This window comes from Festucalex cinctus, chromosome 7, assembly GCF_051991245.1.
Source record: "Festucalex cinctus isolate MCC-2025b chromosome 7, RoL_Fcin_1.0, whole genome shotgun sequence".
Taxonomy (NCBI): Eukaryota; Metazoa; Chordata; class Actinopteri; order Syngnathiformes; family Syngnathidae; genus Festucalex; species Festucalex cinctus.
The window spans coordinates 21,313,196-21,333,396 of NC_135417.1; the positions used below are offsets into that span (position 1 = coordinate 21,313,196).

The 20,201-nt window shown below is 41.0% G+C and overlaps 1 long non-coding RNA gene across 1 annotated transcript; it reads left to right on the forward strand.

Annotated features, from left to right (window-relative positions):
- Window positions 1–1,222: 1,222 nt before the first annotated feature.
- LOC144022570 (uncharacterized) lies at window positions 1,223–2,341 on the forward strand. Its single transcript, XR_013284364.1, has 3 exons — window positions 1,223–1,439; window positions 1,593–1,638; window positions 2,240–2,341. It is a non-coding gene; the product is annotated as an uncharacterized LOC144022570 (long non-coding RNA).
- Window positions 2,342–20,201: the final 17,860 nt, after the last annotated feature.

The following is a 20,201-nucleotide window of genomic DNA, read 5'->3' on the forward strand; positions in this document are numbered from 1 at the left end:
TAACAACTGTCACTTAATTGTAGGTATTTGAGTCAGTTTCTGGTCAGCTGGTGCACCCACAAACAAGGAATTTTATTAACAGCCATTAAATGGGGCAATGACGGAGGCTTTAAAAGATTTGGCGGGAGCTTTATTTAAATGGTTTATTAGTAGGCTACAGAGTAACAATTTTCAACATACCCCTCTCCTCAAGTTCTCATTGAGACTAAAATTACGGTTAAGGGCTCGAAAACCACTGTACCACAAAGTCATTCATTCCTCTTTCTCTGGACAAGCTGCTGTGTGCAAGTAATGGCGTAAACCTCTAGGAGGCAAACTACAGCAATGGTTACTTGGGGGTGCGGGAGCCTATCCCAGCAGGCTATGGGCAGTAGGCGGGGTACACCCTGAATTGGTTGCCAGCCAATCTCAGGGAACACAGAGACAAACAACCATCCATACTCACAAGCACACCTAGGGACAATTCGGAGCGCCCAATTAACCTGCCATGCATGTCTTTGGAATGTGGGAGGAGACCGGAGTACCCGGAGAAGACCCACACAGGCACGTGAGGAACATGCAGTCATAGAAAATACTAAATGTAATCATTTTTTTTGTGGGATGCATTCATTTTTTTTACATTATTTAAGTTGATTAAACTAAGTATTTTGTAATCTATGCATTCTATTGTCAACCTTAGTTTCATGTTGTGTGTTAAGCGCATATTCTACAGAAAATATTTTGTCAAAATTTTGGAAATCGTTCTAATGTTCATTGAGATATTGAATAAAATCTTTACATTTCTCGAAGAGGGTGTACTCATATACGCTGATCACTGTATATATTATAATAATTAAAAATGACATACCACCAAAATGGGTTGCACCAGAATTGACCTGATGGATAGTGCACTTTTATTACCATAACAGAACACATGACGATATTAAATTTGTGTGTACGATCTGTGTAGTGTTAGAGGAATAATGTCAAATTTCAGTTGTTATTAATTGTATCATGGATGCTTGTTGTACATTATATAACATATGAAATGAGTTGCTGCACGATTTGAATTGGTGTCACCCTGCTGGATATCCAGAAAGTGGCAGAATGTATATCGTCACCATTCCCCTGTTTACGTGTCTCCACTTCATATGATGTGTTCTTCTTGAGGACACGCCGCCTCTCCTGTGCTTTATGAGGTCATTGTATCTGAGTTACAGTCCCACTCTGGGTCAGGGGTCGGTCCAGTTCATGCTGAGGCCCTCGTGATTGTTGCTGTTGTTCTGGGCTCCAGCAGTGCCAGCTACAGAATAGATCCCCACGGATTCTGTAGCAGTGTTCAAAGCTGTACATTTTTTTTTTTTTGTCATTTGAGAGCAAAGCAGAGCACGAGAAGAACTTGCCCTTTTCCAGCCGCACTTTCCCAGACAGTTTTGGGAAACACCCATCTGGCGAATTGGGTGAGTCAACTTCCACCTTTTGTCAAGAGGTGACCAAATACCTTAAATCACATTTTGTCTTTTCCTTGGACTGGACTTTCTTCATTTTGGCAAAATACTGTATGCAAATTCAACAACTCTCCTTGTGTGTTTATTAATGCCGTTGCTAGACAGCAGTTCATCTGGTTGAATCTTTTTGGAGCGAGAGAAGCCCTCAGAGGTACCTGCCACAACTCCACAGGCATAAATCTGACAGTGTGGATGCAACATCTTACTTGAAATGCCGAGTTGGACATTCAAGTGGTTTTATGACAAATGATAACACAGTAACTGACACTTAGCCCACCACAGAGCTTCAGTCCTTGTGTCACCTGAAGAAACAAACTTTATGCCAATATTTGTACTGACCTGTTTTATTTTACCCATCCCTTCCTCTCGCCCCCCCCCACACCCTTTGTTGTATGTGTTTGGCTTCCAGACGTGAGGAATTTTATTCTGCTTCTCATTAGATGTAATCGCAGTGACCCTGAGTTGTGATCTTGCCAGAATGTCCCTTTCCTATGACAGGAAACACCATCACCTGCAATTAGCCAACCAATACAGAACTTTTGGAACTCATGGCAAACATTCAGTGTTTCAGATAAATTGCGTTAAACATAGATTTGGCCCATAGAAACAGAACCCATATAATGGGAAATAGCGTATCGCAGTTTGCGGGTCGTAGCACGGCATCCCACCAGCCAGATGGCTTTTTACAGCAACACCAGGACTCTTATTGTTCACAATCAGCCAATCAAGACAGCTTCTTGGTTCTCTGACAGGGACTTTCAGACGAAAAGTATTTGTAATGAAAGTCGTGGAAACAAAACAGAAGCTTTGTGAGGCAACTTAGAATTTGGCTGTTTGGATTTATGGGATAATCAACCACGCCATCCTCGATACGATGACACATACAGGACAACAGGTAAATAAATCATTCATCTCTTTTGTTTAATGTGATGTAAGCAGTGCCTTTAAGGGTACACCAAAATATTGATTATTGGACCACACATGAAGTAGAGCTGTCAAACGATTACATTTAAAAAAAAATCTGATCAATCACATCTTAGAATTATGATTAATCATGATTAATCACTTAATTAAAAAGGCCTTTAAAAAACAAACATTTTTTTGCCTGCCAAATTTGTAGAGCACCAGTTATGTGTTATATTCTTTCTACATTTAATGTTATGAGAATGTCTTACACATTTTTTGATCCACTGCATGCTTTCATCCTCTTCTTTTTCTAATAAATTAATTACTTGTATAAAATGAAATAAAATACCCCAATATTTTGACATGAACAAATATTCTGAATGTCATAAGCAAACATTTATTAAATGCTTTACTTACATGTAGTTATGTTTATTGCTCAAACTCAACCTGCACTACTTTTAACGTAACCATCTGCTGTCAAGCTAAAACATCATCTGCAAAATTAGTGTAATTTATCTGCGTTAGTACATGATTAATGCGATAATTTTTTGTGATTGATCAATGAGTTAACACTTTAACTTTGACAGCACTAAAATGACCCTATCTGTTCTTCAGCAAATTGTACTGCTGGCATTTTGTTTGACTCACCGCCAGTATTTTATACTTTGCATGTTTAGACATCTTCAATTTACAAAAAAAATAACCAGAAGGTTTTCAATGTATTTATTGAACTGATCTCTTTCCAGGTGACCATGAAGTAGACTTAACTGGTAGTAGTTGCATTTGCAATAAAAGAGCTAGCTGTTGTCCTCTTCCAACATGTTGACTCATGGAAACATTTTATTTAACACAGTTGGTACATCTGGCAAGATCCTATCACATAAGCCAACATTGATTTCCCAGACAAAAAAAAGAAAAAAATATGAAAGTGAATTATACCTTCACTGGACTGGTTTATAATTCAGTTGGGTAAAATCTTTTAGTTAGTTAGTTAGTTAGTTAGTTAGATTACACTGAAATGTACTGTCATACCCATCACGACAACTCCAGAGTGAAAGCGAGTGGAGAGAGAAACCACGCTGATATAGACGGTAAACTAAAAACACATGATCTCAATAGCTTAAGATGAACACAGTTTGAAACTGCAATAATGCAAGTTGAGTGGTGCAATTGTTACAAGAAGACTGTTCTCCTTTTCTCCACACTTTTATTGTGGTTAAGCTCTGCTGTGATGAAAGAGTGAGGGAAGAAATCCATAAACATGTATGACAGCTGTCTGTGCACACCAGCAGAAGCTACAGCATGAAGGATAAATGACTAGTGATCCCCATCAGGCACTACTGGGGCCGACATAATGCAGATGTCCAAGTGGCTGCAGCCAGAAAACAAGATTGATGATGCGCAGGTTAAGGGCCAAAGTTATTTGACACGCTTGACTGAGGGACAAACTGTTAATGCACATTACATTTAGTCTAATCTAGCCATCCCCTAAGACATAAGACTTGTTTGTTGTCCAGCTCTGACGGAATAAATCTTGATACAAGCGGAGAATCTGACTTAGTTTGACATTTTCATCTGCCGCTTGCCTGGACCTGCTCCGAAGACCTCCTGAAGTCCCACAGCCATACCTGAACTCACAGCCGTTTGTGTTATGTATGCCATAGGCTGTGCCTGTCTTGATCAAGCGATAAGGATGTGGCGTCAATTGTTTGAGGTCCACTTAGACTTCAACTCAAACCCCGAGGTGCTCAAGTGCAGCTGTCTGCATGTTAGGGGGAAATTGTGCAGCAAAAAAGGAATGACTTTCCACACTAAATATGCAAGTCAAGCTATGTGGCATGTAGAGACAAGACAGAGAGAGACATAGCATGTGGGAAAAAAAGATGAATATGAACAGCAACACTGATGACGTACAGGTCACTTTGTCTGCACTAAAATAGCATTCTGTTCTCCGGTGGCCTGAAGCCTCGTTCGACTGTACTAGCGTAACCATTTATTTTGATGTCAAGAAAGGTTATAGCATTTGTTGCCATCCATCCATTTTCTTGACCGCTTATTCCTCACAAGGGTCGCGGGGGCTGCTGGCGCCTATCTCAGCTGGCTCTGGGCAGTAGGCAGGGGACACCCTGGACTGGTTGCCAACCAATCGCAGGGCACACAGAGACGAACAACCATCCACACTCACACGCACACCTAGGGACAATTCGGAGCGCCCAATTAACCTGCCATGCATGTCTTTGGAATGTGGGAGGAGACCGGAGTACCCGGAGAAGACCCACGCGGGCACGGGGAGAACATGCAAACTCCACCCAGGAATGTCCGAGCCTGGACTCGAACCGGAGACCTCAGAACTGGGAAGCGGACGTGCTAACCACTCAACTACCGTGCCGCCCTCATTTGTTGCCAAACCAACATAATTTTAATCATTCTATAGCAGTACAAGTGTTCTGCTGTGATGTTACATACATGATTAAACAAGTCACGCATTCAAATAGGCGATAAAAAGGAAAAGTGTAGATAACAAACTCCAACCTTTACTACAAAAGGTCATACTCTTTTGTAGAACAACACAGCTTAATGTTCCCCTTTCAAAGAAAGCAAATATGAATTGCCATCATTTCTGGCACAGAAGAGCACGTGGCTGCCCAATGACAATTGAATGGGTTTCATCTAACCCTTGTGCTACATCACAACCTATTACAACAACAAATATCTTCAAGAGAATGCCTCGATGCTTATTGTCATATTCATTTTCTGGGACATGGTAATGATGGGTAAACGATGGGTCTAATTTAAAGCAACAAGATGTACCGTACGATGTGATAATGACGGCATGATGACAATGACAGTGTATCATGTGTCCTTATGTTAACTTAGTGCCATGTTATGTTATTGGTATACTGAGAAAAACTTTTGGGTCTTTTGTCATTGTCAATTTTAACATTCATTGAGTAAAAGTTTATAAATCTTGGTCTTGCTGTTTCGATGGGCATTCGTAGTAATCTGATATCTACTTCTGTGTATGCTTTCCCAGAAGCTGACTGGTGATGATGGTAAGCATGAGGACCCATTAGTCTCTGCAGATGGCCTCTGAAGCCATTTATAGTGCAGCAAAGGACTGTACACCCACTGACAGTCACATCTAACCCTGTAAGAATGTCCAGGCCAGAGTTTGAGATGACTCTTAACAACAAACCTGGGACTTGTTCCCACTCAATTCCCTGAACTTAAAATGATCTTTTGCAATTGCACAACTAACAGTAACACAGGGCTGGGAATATCTGATTTCTGAAATTATTTTTTTGTATTTATTTTTTGTGCTGTATACGTTTGAAGCCTCAAATCTGAATTAATGGGAAAAACCAATCAATCAATCAATATTTATTTGGTTTGAGTAAAGGTTGAGAATTCGGTTTGTAACTGGAACCTTGAGATTTTTTTAAACTCATTTACATGAAGGAAATCTTTGACGTTTGTTTTTTTGTTTTTGAACACGGACACACGGTCCAGGGAAGATTTTGCAGTTTACCTGCCAATTTCATGCACAGACCTCAACGAGTCTATTTCCGTTTCATGTCAATCTGGCATGCGCTTCGACCGCCCTGATTTTAAAGCAAATGTGGGATGCTGCTACGATTGGCCAGGAAAAGGCTGTGTTCGATCCCACAACAGAGCAAACACCCTTCTGCCAGTGCAAAGTCTATGAACACCAAAAGACAGAAAACTTCACTCATGCGAACAGTTAGACCTTGCTTTGCTCAAGACTTGTAATGAAAATGGACACATTGTGCCTTTTATTTGAGTTAATCATTTTAAGTGGCTCTAATACAATGAGTGCTCGAATACATTATTGTTTTAATAATATGAGGTGTAAGTTGGAAAGCACAGAAGTATACAATTCATATATTTGCCTGTTTATTACGATTTAATGTACTTCCCAAGGTTAAAAAATAATAATTTTATGCCTGATTCAAGTATTTCCACCACATCAAAATAAACAAAAAAGATTTGTTGATGATCAAAATTATTCCCACGTTATTAAAGCAATCAAGTTAAGATGACCTCCCACAGTCTTCATGTGACACTCAGCTGAGTCTGAACCACAACATAGACTGTTTTTTTTCCTTTTAAGAAGCATATCAACACAACCTATTGTAGCTATTGAAATGGGAATCTTTCAAACCCTGAAGCAGAGTGTGAAACATTAGTGTGGGACTTCTGCTTCTGCAGCTTGCATCATGCTGCAAGGCTAGTGTGCGCAATATGTGTGCGTGCATGCGTGTGTGTGTGCGTGTCCAAACTTTGGGGACGTATTACCATTGGCCAGAGCTGACGCTTCACGCAGCAGTAAACACACTGGGATCCAAGGTCAATGCTTGACGTCATCCTCTGCTTTGCTTCTGTGTTTCTTGGAAACACAAAGACACACACAATCACATACACACGCACAATCACGTGTGGTAATCACAATTAGGGCATCCTTATTTTATTGTTCTCATTAACAGTGTCTATCTTTGCATTTATTTATAGGAATGATAGTTCTGGACTGTTGTACTAGCGTAAAATGCAAATGTAGTTTGCATGGAATCACAGTAGTTTGCATTGTGGCCGACGGGTTAACACATCCGCAACGCAGTTCAGACCTCCAGCAAGTACTGTCTCCAAATCTGCTTAAATGCTGGAGGGGGCCACAATTTCATCAGCGCTACTCGGGGGCCTCATACACATGTCTAACCCGATAGATCTATGACAAAAAAAAACTTTTTAAATATGGACTGTCATGACTCGAGTCATGCTGGAGTAATGTTTGGGTCTTGTGTTTGGGTCTTGTCTCATGTCTGGGGTCACGCCTGGGTTAAACTATCATGACTGTGTTTTGTTTGCGGCAAATGTCTGATAGTTGACTTTATGTGAACTGATGATTTGTTTGAGGCAAATGTCTAATGTTTGGTTCTATTTGTTTTATTCGAACTGATGCAATCGACTTGTAACTAGATGATGTCAAGACTCTTTAATCTCTCTATATGGTTACAAACCAGTCAACAGATCAGTCAGAGAATTCCATGTCAGTACTAGTACTCACATGTCTAGCCACAACCAATGAGATTGATTGACTGTCTATTTAAGGGTCTGAGAATTGTGTGTGTTTTGCCGGATTATTGTCCACCCGTTCCTGTGTACAGCGTCTCTGAGTTTCTGTGCCTCTCGATGTAAATACATAGATAAAATCTTATTTGTGTCTACGCCTTTGGGATCCAAACCTCTCAGCATACAACATGGACAAAGTATGTGCATATGTGCAAAATATGTGCGCTTAATGTATATATTAGGGCAGTATAAGGCCAGGTGTAAAGGTTACTAAGTCATGCCTGCCATCTAGTGGTGAATGATGATATTACAACTTAAAAAAAAATATTATTTTAAGTTAGATATTATAACTTAAAATTACGGTCTACCACTGCATGCTTGCAGTTTGTCACCCGTGGATTAGCATTTTTTTCAGCACTATAGCCAATATTAGCAGTAATTTGGATGAATGGTAGGTTGGATGGATGGATGGATGGATGGATGGATGGATGGATGGATGGATGGATGGATGGATGGATGGATGGATGGATGGATGGATGGAATAAGGGTTATCATAAGGGTAGTGGTTGAGTTGGAGCCAATCCCAGCTGACATTGGGTGAGAGGTGAGATACACCCTGAAGTGGTCATCAACCAATCACAGGACTAGATCAGTTTCTCATGATAGGAAATGATTGCCAAGACCAAAATTTACTGCAGGTTCAGCACTGAATTTTGCAGTCCAGATGATCATATTTTGCTTTGAGAAAGTTGAAACGATGCTTCTCCTAATAGCGTTTATACTTCAGAACATGTTGCCAATTTAGTGACTGATAAAATATTCTAGTAAATTTTCTGACCGCTCCAGCGACTGTAAAAAAGGGGGGGAATTGACAAGCTGCAAATCTAGCAAGTTCTGTCTCTTTCAGTAAACAGACCTCAAAGGATTGACCCACTTTCATTGAAAACAACAGGAACATATTCATAGAAACGTCATGAAGCCATCATTAATAAACACATTATCTGCTGTCCATGTGACACAAAAATAAACAGCTTGTGTTTCAATACGTATGCACGAAGCAGCACATGGACTATCATTACGTTACCAAATGCTGGGCGTGTGCGCGTGTGTGCTTCTCCTTCGTTCTTCATTCAAATGTAAACTGCTTAAATGCATAGACTGTGCAGAACTTTTTGATCATAAAATAAAATAAACAGTGTTTTGGCCAAACTCAAAATTGATGACAACTTGATATTATTATTATTATTACTGTAGGTCCTGAACATTTTGACCTAATGTATATGCTGACTGAGAAGTCAGGATCACCCAACTGTGGGATTTGTCTGTGGCTTCGTTGGATTTTCTTGAAAATAGACTCCTGAAATGAACCAAACTATCCATGTGATTCAGTGCTATCCCATCAAATAAACCCAGTGATTTACGACTGAAATCAGCCCAACATCCTAATCATTTTCAGATTCCTCATGTTATGTAATGTCCTACAGTGCAGTTCATATCATTCAGTCACTTGTATTGGCAACGTTTTGTTGACATTTGACAAAAATGGTGTGGAAAGAATGCAAAGTGTTCCAGGTGGTGGATACACACGAGCCCACAAAAATTATGTCTCAACTGGTTCACCTTTGTTGACTGATGGGTATTTAAACAGATACGTTCACTTCATACAGTAAATTATGATGGAACAACTGAAATGATTCTCTTGAATTGGTAAATGCTGAGCACAAAATCAGCGATCACAGCAGTAAATGTTTTCATTAGACTATCTAAAGAACTCTGAGGTTTCGCATCCTGAAAATGTTTATGATAGAAAACTTTTTCTAGTTGCATCACAAGGAAATCATCAGGCTCCTAATCGTGAACTAGTGGTAATTACACCCTAGAGACAAATATATTTTGCTTTTTAATGTCCATGCAGAAACAATACAAACTGCTTAAGTTGAATGAATAAACAACACGACCAATGTTAATGGTTACCGACTCGGAGCCCCGATGCTGAACCGGCATCGGGGCTGCCGTTCACACCACAGCACAGAAATAACCCTTCTCAAAGTGTCCAATCATCTCCTCGCAACTGACTCTCATTTTCATCCTTCTCTACGCCTCTGCTTCATTTGACACCATTAATCTATCTTACCATCCTCCTCCAGTCTATAGATAGTATTCAAATGGCGTCATGTGACCCACTTTGTGTGCTGTTCATGAGTGCAGGAAATGTCGAATGTGAACGAACAAATGAGTGTCCGGAAGAAACACATGGATTGGCAAGGATGAATTGAAACGATTTCTGACAAAGTCTATCAAAGTGTGTTCTGACCATTCTGTTTAAGGTAAGTATTAGTGTAAGATGGTTAAAATGCATTTCACCGTAATGCGATCGTGATATATGTGACCCGCTATGGTCAATATTTCGATTTGAGATTTCTCCAAAAACCCTCCTTAAAGTCTTTATTTTCCTTTCCCAGCAGCCCAAAAGTTGAAACTGTCATCAAAGTTGAGGGAAGTGATAAGCCAATAATGCCACATCAAACCAGCCTCAGCCCGCCACGTCCGCACAGCCCAGCCAAGCACAAGCCCCTGAACCTCAGTTGCTGCAGTCCCGTCCTGATTCCGCTGCAGCCTCAAGTCCCAGTCCCGACTCCGCTGCAGCCTCAAGTCCGCATCACCGGATCCACCCCAGGCGGCGCAAGTGCCACAACCGCCACCGGATCCACCCCAGGTGGCGCACGAGCTGCGGCCGCCTTCTGGTCCTCGTCCGGCGGCGCATGACCCTCTGCCACCTTCTGGTCCTGTTCCGGCGGAGTAAGCCATGCGGCCGTCCTCCGGTCCTCGTCCAGAGGAGCATGCCTTGCCGCCGCCAGTTGCTCCCGGCCCGGCGGCGGGCCTTCAGTTACCAATCCGCCACCTCACGTTCCTGCTTCGGTTCAGCGACGCACGACCTGCTGCCACCTCATGTTCCACCTTTGGCTGCGCATGACCTGCCGCCGCCTCACAATCCTCCTTCGGCGGCGCGCGACCTGCTGCTGTCTTATGGTCCTTGTCCGGCTGTACCCGTGCTGCGGCTGCCTTCTGGTCCGGTCTGGCATTCGGGACGGCCTTCTGAACGGCCCCGCCGGGCCCCTCTTTTCTGGCATCCGGGTCGCCTTCCTAAACAGCGTCCAGACCCCCTCTTGTCTGGCCCTGAATGGTGGGCTGTGTTCTCGCCTTCGTGCCACCTTCCTCCCACCTTGTTTTTGGACTATTTTGTTTGGGGCTGCTTTTGCTTTTGGGTGGGATCCCTCTCTTGGGGTGGTTCTGTCATGTTTTGGGTTTAGGGTTGTTTTTTGGTTTGGGTTTTTTTGTTTTCTTGTTTGTTTTTGGTTCCTTTATGGTCTGTTTTGTTGTGTTTTCCATGTCTCCCTTTGTCTTGTTAAGTGTGATCTTGTCCACCTGTGCCTGTCTACTCTCCCTATTGTGTCAGCCAACCAGTGCCCCCAGCCATGTGTGAATGTCCCTTGTTGCATAATTAGTGAGTGTGTATCTCATCCCCAGTTTTTGGTTCAGTTCTTGTTGGTCCATTGTTTGTTATGTTGTTTCTGTTGCTGTCCATCGATGTCAAGCCTTGTAGTTGCCCCACGTCTTGCCATGCTGGATTTTTTAACATTGTTTTTTTTTTCCCTACCTGGCAGTTCCCTGTTTGCTTTCTCATTTTGCCTCCTCATCTCTGCTTCCCTGCACCTGGGTCCTTAACTTCGCCTCAAAACCTGACATGTGCGACCGTTATTGCTTTGATCTCTGTCAACAACTCCAAGTCCCACTCTTCCCCAGATGGGCATGAAGTTGCTCAAGGTTCATTTCTCGGCCCCTGTCTGTTTAGAATAGAATAGAATAGAATTCAACTTGTCATTGCACTGTCACAAGTTCAGAACAACGAAATGCAGTTTGCATCCATCCAGAAGTGCTTTAGCAAGAATAAATTATAGATTTTAAAAAATAAGATCGATTTAGTATATTCACATTATGGCAGGATATAAATATGTATATAATATTGATAAACAGCTAAATAATTGTATATGACTATCTCTACAGTATAGAGATAGTCATATACAATTATTTAGCTGTTTATCAATATTATATTTACAATCTACATGCTCCCCCTTGATCAAATCATTTACCACCATGGGTTCCACCTACGATACTCATCTACATTGCCACCCAATCCATCACCACGTCATCCTCTCTCCATTAGTGTTGCCAACTTCGCAACTTTCTCACTAAATCTGGCGACTTTGGAAAGCCTCTTGGCGACTTCTTATTTTGTCAAAAGTGACTAGCCCCAAATCTAGCAACTGTTCATTCATGTTCTTGTTGGTGTTTTTTGCACACATTTTGCCTCTCCCACGGTGTTATTCCTCTCTCCTACAGCGTCCATTACGATTACAAACAAACGGGCAATTATGCAAATTAGGCAATGAAATCATTTAGCGACTTTTAGGACAGCCTCTAGCTACTTTCCTTACTGGAGAGTTGGCAATACTGCTCTCCACTATAACCAATTTCTGATTTCAAAATCAATCAAAATGTACTAAAATAAACAGCAATAAAACAGAACTCCTCGTTATCGGACCCAAATCCATGCAGAACTCCCCTGCTCCGCACCAGTTTGCAAACTTGGCATCAAAATGGAGTCCATCCTCTCACTCCAATCGCAAATCGGTCACATTGCAAAAACACCTTTTTTTTCTACTTTTGTAACATTGCACCACTCCACAACTGAGATACTCATTCACGCATTCACCGTCCAGTACTCCGCTGCCCATTCCCCATCCTCCCATCCTTTTATAATTGAGAACAAGAACCTGCGGGCTACTCACTTTGGGGGCTTCCTGTTGCCCAAGGGCACCATGTTGGTGACCCCTGTTATAAGCCATTAGAGTTAAATGTTGCAGCAGTAGCATAGGATGTTATCAGATATTGGATAGTGGCCTTAAGCCACACGAATCTAAATTTGTGTCCTGTTCTTTCTTCTGTGGATGTACTGATCTTGCGTTGCAAAATACCTGCTTGGGTAAGGATGTTAATGGATTACAGAGCAGCATCTGTTAAACGAAAGTCTTGTTGTGGTATTTGTGAGGTTGAACCCGTTTGACTCTTTGTTCAGTCCTTAGTTCAATTATGAGGAGATCTTTGGTTTTAGTTTTCAATTCATAAACACGGCGGATAAGAAAACAATAACCTAAAAGCACGTTCTACTTTAGTTCAGAGCAGCATTGTCGTCCTTTGAAGCACAGCTGTACGCCAAACTTTTTCAAGCCATTCGAGGATGGTTCACCCTTAGCAATGGGGTTCATCTTCGGGTTCCATATTTAACGTACACAATGTCCAGTGTTCACCCTAATGGATGATCAAACGTGTCAAGAACAGGCTAAGTCATTACAAATGCGGAAAATCATTCTATTTAACAATGTGTGAGCACAGGCAGTTGAGCAGGTGGAATATCAATTCATCCAGATGAGTAGGTAACAGATTGCTCCTTGTGGACGTTGACATCAAACATTCTCTTAAAGACAGAATCTGGGGAATGCTCCATGGAACTTTGACAGCACGTTTCCAAGTGTGTTTGAGCTTGCCTGCGGTGGGGAGAGGATGACAGGATGCAGGCGTAGCAGGCCTGGCTGCAGGCAAAGGTTCACTGTAAACTTCATGTGAGTGGGTGTCAATGTGATCGCGAGGTGTTGGACTCAAGTAGTTACCTTTGCTGAGTGGAAATGTTCTAGTGGCTTCTTGTCAAGGAGGCTGAAAGCATCTTTGACATAATTACAATGTCTGTCAAGGCTAAAGAAGAGGTTTCCTATGAGATGAGGATTGGCAGATCAGTGTGAAGAGTGGAAACCGCACTGCCAAAAATGAGAAGTTGTTGACTAAAAATCTGTGTGTGGGGGTGTGCATGTGTGTGTGAAACTCAGCTACTTATGAAACTCTGGGTCCCTCTCTTATATACTTTGTGAGCTGTATGATCATCATGGTTGTAAACATAACATCCTCATCATCCTAATAAAAAAAGTAAGCAAGTAAACGTAATGAATGACCAAACGTGTAGCTAAATGGGGATTGGAACCCACTGGCTGTTTCGTACGCTGCGTAAAATGTCTGATCGCCAGAAGATTGCAGAGGAAATGGCTGAGGCCACCCTGAGAGCCATCACTGGCGTGCAAGCCGGCCGAACTAAGGCCTTTGATGACACTTCTGTGGTGAAAAACGACATTGCAGCACTCAACCTTGCCATGAAAGGAATGAGGAGAGACATGGCCACAAGGTTGCTTGAACTGGAGAAAAAGGTCGCGATGAACCAAAATCGCGATGAAGACGGATCGGACTGAAGGAGGTGTCGGACACATGGTCTTCACTAAGCCCAGTTATCTAAAGCTGCTGGACTGTGATAATCCACATGGTATGAATCAACAAGTGATCAACAAACTATTGGAAAGAATCTTTTGGCATGATCTATATGCGATCAAATCACTGGTGAAGAGGACCCGATTGACTTTCAATAATCCATTTGCCTGAATCAAAAGTCTCCGAATGTAATCAACTCGACAACCTGCTATTTGGACTGATGAACTGAGTGAACTATCAATAATCCATCTGCTTGAATCAATTGTCTCCGAATGCAATCAACTGGATTTCTAACTTCATGGACTTTATAATCTGAGTGAAATTTTATCATTTCTGCTGACTCTATATTTTTATTTGATTTTATGCGTCCTAGTTTAGTATGGGGGCGGGAATCTATAAGCTTTATGCTTCTTCCTGCCAGCCCTTTTTCTTTTCGGTTATTGTTTGTCAAAATTGTATGATGTAATGTTTGATTGTCAACAATGTTGTCCGAAAGGAAAAATGAACAAATAAATCAAATCAAATCAAATCAAATCAAATGCACATCTGGGGGCAGCGAAATAGGTGTCAGCCATAACTTGAAGTTATCCTCAGATGAATTTCTCGCTGTCGGTTATTTGTCAGTATCTTCGTGGAGTAAATTCAGCCGACGTGTGAAGTACATTGACGGTTGGTTAGAAACCGGCATCACCGTAAACCTGTTTAACCATTTAAGGAAGAGCACCCAAATGATTACGGATGTAGAAAGCATGAACATTTGAGTGATGTCTGCACAGCCTGCCAATGCTGCCAGCACATAATAGCAGCGACTGTAAACTGCTAATGCTAACTAGTCATGCAGCCACTACAGCATGACATACAGCATACAGTAAATAGACAGACTCACGTAATTGCATTGGCCCCTCGCAATTGAAGCCAGAGGGGCAGCCATCTTACGTTGTCAGTGTTATTGATATCGAGTCACTTCCTGTTGATTTTGGGCCACTTCTGGACCGCTTCCTGTTGAAATCGGGTCACTTCCAGTTGATTAAGAGCCACTGAGCCGATATCAACAGGAAGTGAAGTGAAAAAGTCTGTTATTATTATTATTATTATTGTTATTATTATTTATCCATCCATTTTCTTAACCGCTCATTCCTCACAAGGGTCGTGGGGGTGCTGGAGCCTATCACAGCAGGCCCCGAGCTCCTGAACTGCCAATCGCAGATTATTATTTATTTTATTATATACATATATTTTAATGAAAACATGGTTATCAGTGTATGTTTTATGCCAGGATCCCTGTATGGAGTAATGAGAGCCTCTCAAAGAACTAACTTAAATGTTTGCATCAACCATTCAGAGTATAACGATATATTTAGAGTATAAAATTTGTCCTGACAGGCTTTGCTTTCATTTCATTGTTGATGGTTCGGATGACATGATGCAGATGAATCACTCAGTAGCACTTGTTAATTAATCTATCTTACAACAGAAAATTTATAGCATTCTGTGTAGGGATGCACGATAATGCTATTTTCAACGGATACGGATAAACCAGTAATTTAGAGGTGCCAATGTCGATAGCCGATAAGTAAGCTGATAATTGTTTGCAAAATTAACTTGAATACAAATATGCTTTCGAGTCCTCTTATAAGTCTAACAAATGCATTGAAACATTGTGTAAACTTTGCACAATGTTTCAATGTATGTAAAGCACCATGAAGCTGAATTTTATTGATATGAGCCACACCCACAACAGATGGACCAGCGTGGCATGTCTATAATTATTGCTGGATTTCTTTATTATCTGGTTTATAAGTTTGACGTCAAATTGGTCGATAATTGCCGATAATTATCGGCCACCAATATTATCGTGCAATTCTCAATTGTGCATGTAGAGCTTCTCCCAGATTTATTGGGACAACCAATTGCCACACACTGCCCTACAGAAAGAAAATAACACGGAGAAATCAATGTACCGGTATTCAAGTTAGGCACACTTAGTGAAAGGCAATATAAGATGGCTGCCAGTGGAGTCACTTCTCACTACAGCGAGTAAGCAGCATTGTTAGTCCATTCATATATATGTCCATAACTGTGTAATATTCTCATGATGCAATTGCAAATAGCAATGATATTAATACCACACCATAATAACTTGAAATTATGATTACATTTTAAGGCGTATGTCAAGGTTGGCGGCATGGTGATGACTGGTTAGCACGTCTGCCTCCCAGTACCGAGGACGCAAGATCGAGTCCGGGTTCCGGCCTTCCTGGGTGGAGTTTGCATGTTCTCCCCGTGCCCGCGTGGGTCTTCTCCGGGTACTCCGGTCTCCTCCCACATTCCAAAGACATGCAGGGCAGGTTAATTGGGCGCTCCCAATTGTCCCGAGGTGTGCTTGTGAGTGTGGTTGGTTGTTCGTCTCTGTGTGCCCTGCGATTGGCTGGCAACCAGTTCAGGGTGTACCTCGCCTACCGCCCGAAGCCGGCTGGGATAGGCTCCAGCACCCCGCGACCCTTGTGAGGAATACGCGGTTAAGAAAATGGATGGAAGTCTTCATTGTTCCCAGTTTTTTGTTTGTTGGGCTTGTAGGCTATATATGCTAACACTCAGGGCACATGTTAATTAAAAGGAAGTGTTAATTTATTTTCTATATTTGTTGTCATATTGAGTAAATATTGTTTTAATACTGTTCTTGTATCATCATTTTTATTTTTTATTTACAGTACTTCATATGTTCAAATGTTGAACTACTCTGCGGTTCCTTTTTTTTTTTTAGTACAGGTGATTTCAAATGGACAGTTTAAAAAGAATATTAACTATAAAAAAAATTAAGATTGGACAATGTGAAAAAAATAATTGTGCTAGTTTTTTTTTTGTTTTTTTTTTGCTGTACCACCCAGCCCTCCACCCAGCACGCCACATGTGGGGAGGCAACTGAGAACTGTAGGACTTCTTGAGTGTGAGGCAGATGTGCTAACTTGAATCTGAATTGACTTAGATCGCCTTTTATGGTTTCACTATGCATTACCACAGAAACCGATAACATAGAACACTTGTTTTTTTGTAGAGCAACATAAAACGTATATCGATTAAAACTGTTTTTATGCTTTTGCTGGCTACATGATGTGGCGGGCTGCGGGCCTTTGTACTTAACATGTGCTGCACAAAAACTTAATCTAAAGTTTTGAGTCTGAGGGACATTTGCAATATGTCTTTGGCGACCCCCTTTTGTATTGTCTTCCTCAATATCTGTAGAAACAGGATAAAGGAAAAACTTTTTCAAACAAACATATGTTTGAACATAAAATCATTCCCAAGTTGTGACATGAGTTGAAGGCATTCCATGTGTCGCAATCCAGATGCTTTATTGATTATGTCCTTGTGGGAAATTGTAATTCTCTTTCAAGTACTAAGAGCTACATGACACGATGATAAGGCTTTGAGTCTGATTTAGTCCAATTTAATTCCTCAGATAATGATGTGGAATGCGATTGTTGTTGTGCGATTGACAGGCGATCAGTCCAATGTGTATCCTGCCTCTCGTCTGAAGTGAGATGAGACCGACTCCAACTGAGCCACCCAGCACCCTCTTGAGAACATGTGCTGGACTGGATGGATGGACGGTTATTCTCAATACACTATGAAGCCGTAAAGTAGTAAGAACTCGCCAAAATCTCTCATCTAAATACAGTGTTCCCCCGCTACTTCGCAGTTCAGTTATTGCAGCTTCACTCTCTCACGGGTTTTCATTAGTGACCATAACTTTATCCGTTGCGATTTTACCTCATAATCTGCGGGCTTTCTCAATATTTGTCTCCTACAGGCAGTACAAGGAAAGTAAACAGTTCCGTTCAGAAATTAGAGTGGAACGCACTCAGACAACACACAAGGACGACAAAGCGCCTGATAAATAATCACGTTCGCTTTTCTATTTTATCTTAAATGTGTTTACCCTTCACCAGAATCATGTGTTGCATTGTAGCCAACTGTACAAACCTGGTGGATTAATGCACCTTGTAAATCTTTGTGGAAACCAAATCCAAGGAACCACGACTACGGTTCTCAACTTCCATACTTCAAGGGGAAGTTGCTTCTTTGTCCGCTTTAGAAGACGAAGAAGAAGAAAAAGAAGTCAAGACGGGTCAAAACAACTGTAATTGCCACTGCACAACCTATAGGATGGTGTTTGCGTTTGGTGAAACTGTTTCGGCCACTGTACTGAATATATCCAAGAAATGCTGATTGAGTACAAACCCAGCAGGGCTCTGAGATCTACAGACTTGGGCCAACTAGTGGAACCCAGAGTTCGAAGCAAACATGGTGAAGCTGCATTTAGCTATTATGCTGCACACAGATGGAATAGGCTACCAACAGAAGTGAAGTCAGTGTAAATGCTTTTAAATCCAGGTTAAAAACTTTGCTTTTTTTCTCATACCTTTGATTAAGGACTTTTAAACAGTTTAAATTAATCGTGTTTTTTTTCCTTTTAGTTATTTTTAGTATTATTTTAAACTTCATTATGCTATTTTATTTTTAAAGTTTGCTGAATAATGTTTTAACATTGTCAACGTATGTTCTTTTAGTAAATTTTGTAACCTACTTTTATTTTCTCTTCTCCTCTGAATGTTAACTATTGTGTTTGTTGATTTTTATGTGTTGTCTTTCCTTGTGTAAAGCACATTGAGTTGTCTTGTGTATGAAATGTACTATACAAATAAACTTGCCTTGCCTCCCAGTTGACGGTCCATTGAAACAATCATTGAAATAAATAAATACTTACATACATAATTAAAATTACATTTTATTGACACTTTTTTTTAAATTTAATGATGACACCGTCATGATATAATAAATACTACATAAAACTATACAGTGCTGCATGCCAGCAGGTAGCGTAAGAACACCTCTTGTGTTTTTTGATGGTATGTACTCAACATTTTTGCTTTTTCAGCACAATAAAAATATACTGTTCAACTCTGCCCTAGGAATAATTGCCATTTCCATCACTACAGTATGGTTATTGTCACTACTCAGCTTTATCATCTCTGGTAGTCTTTTGTGTTGCTTGGAGGTTCGAGGTGAACATTTTGATTATTTTACATCTTTAGTGTTGAACAGTTGTCCCCCAGGTTAGATTATTGTTCTCATCACATTGCGGTCTGAACAGAATGGTTTAATTAGCATATTCATTTTTCGAACCGCTTACCCTCACAAGGGTCGTGGGTGTGCTGGAGCCGATCACAGCCAAAGGCAGGGATATCTGGAAGAAAAAAAAAAAAAAAGCATGTCACCATTCACATCCTCAACGTCTCTCCAAAGATTTTCTGCAAACTGACATGAATTATGGCCTGGGCCGCCGCAGCACCCGAGGTCTCTTGTTTCCACATGCTGTTTAGCCTCCACTTCCACTCAATTTGTCAGACCTGAGGACGAGAATTGCACAGCAATTCAAGGATCAAAACAATTTTCTGTCTAGTTCCTTGTGAGGTTAATGTTAGAACAATGTTTGAGTAGGTTATGAGATTTCTTTCTTTCTTTTTTTTTCTTTTTTTTCCAGTCCTACCTTAAACTCTGGATTAAACGGGAGCTCTTCTTTCTCTTTTGGTTCTCCATTTAAATTGGTTAGAAATTCTGAAAAAATCACTTTGTCTCAGAAAAAGCCCTGGGAAGAAGAATTGTGATCTAGTCCGTTGAGGAATTGACAATTTTCAGCCTTTGGCTCTTGGGGTGCCAACTGTTGCTAGCATGACATTTTAACCCACAGTTCTGAATCTTATGGTTCTTCATTTGTGGTAGATTTGTTTTGAAGTGTCCTTCCTATTGTCACTACTCTCTCAGACATGCTGCAGACAATAACTGTCGGATAACTTGTGCTACTCCAAGCATAATTGTCTGACCTCCAGTTACTGTATGGCTAACAAGCATACAATATTTGCCATTTGACGTCATTCTTATGACTCATTGACTAAATGCAGAAGATAGTTTCATTGGAGAGGTGGCGCCTATTAGTTAAAAGCTTTTTGGCTTCCATTCGGGTTTTGGAGACCCTGTGAACCACATGTAAGCCTTTTTCTTTTTCTTTTTTGTCGAGGGGAATGGTTTTAATATTATTCTGGCTTTTACATGGAGATTGACATAAACTCTGCTACACCCTTCTGTACATTGTACAAAATGGTTTGGTGATCTGACAACTTCACATTTTGAATGAAATGGTACAAAAGGACAACAGAAATAAAACTGAAACAGGCTAATATGGAAATCGTTATGCTAATTTCCATCACGGCCCGGCCTCTCATTTCATATTATGTGATGTTCTTTTGCTATATTTGATCAGTTATGACAATCCAATGAAGATCTGAA